At 31.6% G+C, this 2311-nt stretch overlaps 1 long non-coding RNA gene across 1 annotated transcript; it reads right to left on the reverse strand.

The window, feature by feature from the left end:
* Nucleotides 1-424: 424 nt before the first annotated feature.
* On the reverse strand, nt 425-2078 carry LOC126885832 (uncharacterized). The gene is made up of 2 exons (XR_007698462.1): nt 1910-2078; nt 425-1405 (listed from the first exon to the last, which is right to left on the reverse strand). It is a non-coding gene; the product is annotated as an uncharacterized LOC126885832 (long non-coding RNA).
* Nucleotides 2079-2311: the final 233 nt, after the last annotated feature.

Below are 2311 nucleotides of genomic sequence, written 5' to 3' on the forward strand. Positions count from 1 at the left end.
ACTACTTTCCAGTAGTATTAGTGGAGGAAAGTGGAAGGATGTAGAAGTAAACAGAAGGGGATATTAAAAGGGATAGAAGTGAGGAGACAGAGGCAAACTGAATAGAGTTGGCTAGCTATAGATGCAAGAGAACAACTTGACACTCAAGGATGGATACGGCTCGTTTGCATGCCTGTCGAAGAACAGTAGCTCTAAGTGGATAGTAATGATGACTAAAAGGTGAACTAATAAAATAAGAATAATGTACTGAAGAGGAATAAAGATGAATAATTTCTAAAGACGAACAAGATAAATAAATCTAACAAATCATGGGCGCCATGAAAATGATCTTCGATCATTTTCCCAGGTATCTTATACTGATGTCAAATATTAAATATATTATATCTGTAATAATGAACATAAAGGAATAATAAAATTCATGATATACAAAATAAATAAACATTTATTAAAATTAACTACCAGATTTTTAACAATCTCTGAGTTAGACAAATTAAATATAATGTGACTCTAAAATGACATATGTTATATAAAAGCTATATTTGTCTAAGATAATAACAATAATGTTACCTGTTACAAAACTTAAAGGTATAAGTACCTCTTACTAACATATAGGGTACAACTCACATGAGATTTCTACCCAATGGTTATAGTACGCTTGCTACGTACAACTGAATTAAAACCCGAAAAATATGACTAATATATAAATAAATAGGCACAAGCCTGGCGAAGAGAAAATACCATGACGATTTAAGCAAATGCATTAATAAAAGTTATAAAAATGAAGCTAAGATAAATACTGAAACAATGACCTAAATTACCCGAGCAAATGCAATAAAATAAAGTAGCGACGAATTAACTGAACAAATGAAATAAAGCGAATAAATAACATATTTGGGAAACAAACAAATAATACAACCTAAATTTACATAATGAGATGAAATCGACCTAAATAAACAATAAAATATTAGAAGTAATACCTTTTGGGCAAAAACGCAGAGCGCAACGTACAGTACCGCAAAATGATACATGAGTTTGGGAACTTAATACCATAATATACAAATATGTTATATAAATATGTAAACTAAATCTGAAACAAAATTAAAACATAATTAAACAGTGCATTAAAATAAAACATAGGAGATAAACACACAATAGTTACTAATGTCACCCACTGGTAGTTTCCAAACAAACCCGAACGACTCCTAAATAGGTTGCTGGCGCATCCCCGGAAATGAGCACTAGGATAGTGCAAAAATCATGCCTCCTGTAGGTCCAAGTGCTAATACTAAAAGGAGCTGGAATGCCCCCAAAAGGCTTGTTCCCCAAGTAACTACTCCCAGTGACTTATGGTTGAAGATTGGCCTCTTGGTGTTTCTAGGTGTTATTTAAGATTTCACATGGATGGCTAAAAACACAAAATTCCCGTTTACTTCAATTTCTTATGTGTACGACCAATCAAAGAAAGAAAGAAGAAAACTAGGAAAGTGTTTTTTTTTTGATAGATAGTAATAAAAAAAACACAAAAAGAGACCTCTTAATTACTGAAGTACTTGACCTTGACAAAGTTTATGTGAGTTCTCATTACAGATATGTGGATTTAGGATTTAAATACAGAATAAATATGATTTCTTTAAAATAATTATTATAGAACTGATAAGTGATATTGAAAGTGACTTTAGTATAACCAAAAAGTTAAAAATATTAGAATTTTCTCTGAATGAATATTATCTATAGACATGGGAATAATTAAAAGATATTACTCATAGATAGTAGAATAATTAAAAGAACAATTCACTGAATAAATTTACACATCACACACATCAGAAAGATTATATATTATGTCACCTTGAACAAGAGTGACAACAATGGTTATAAAAACTATTTATAAAAAACAGATATTGCTATTTACCGTGTGATACGATGATGTTATGCTGTAAACCCCATTGGATTAATACCTTCTTTATTCCCAAACACTCCTAAATAGGCTTGGTGATCCATAATTCAAAAGTCACACATTTTTACTAACACGAGGTCTAACCTCCAAATTTGATCCTCACACGCCATCCATACTAACCAAATCCCCAACCACAAGTGAAGTCTCTCGTCTCACCACTTCACAGAGCAAAACGTCAAATTCTCAGCACACGAATCAAATTATTACCCGAGGTGTAGAGTATGTTCCATACTCTGAAGTGTGACGTCACGTAAATATTTATTTACGAGAAAATTAGAGAAGTTGAAAGAAATCAAATGAGAGACCGAGGGGAAATAATTATAAAAATAATTAAAGATCTAATTCCGTAACGTGACC

The sequence above is a fragment of the Diabrotica virgifera genome, chromosome 6 (genome assembly GCF_917563875.1).
Source record: "Diabrotica virgifera virgifera chromosome 6, PGI_DIABVI_V3a".
Classification (NCBI taxonomy): Eukaryota; Metazoa; Arthropoda; class Insecta; order Coleoptera; family Chrysomelidae; genus Diabrotica; species Diabrotica virgifera.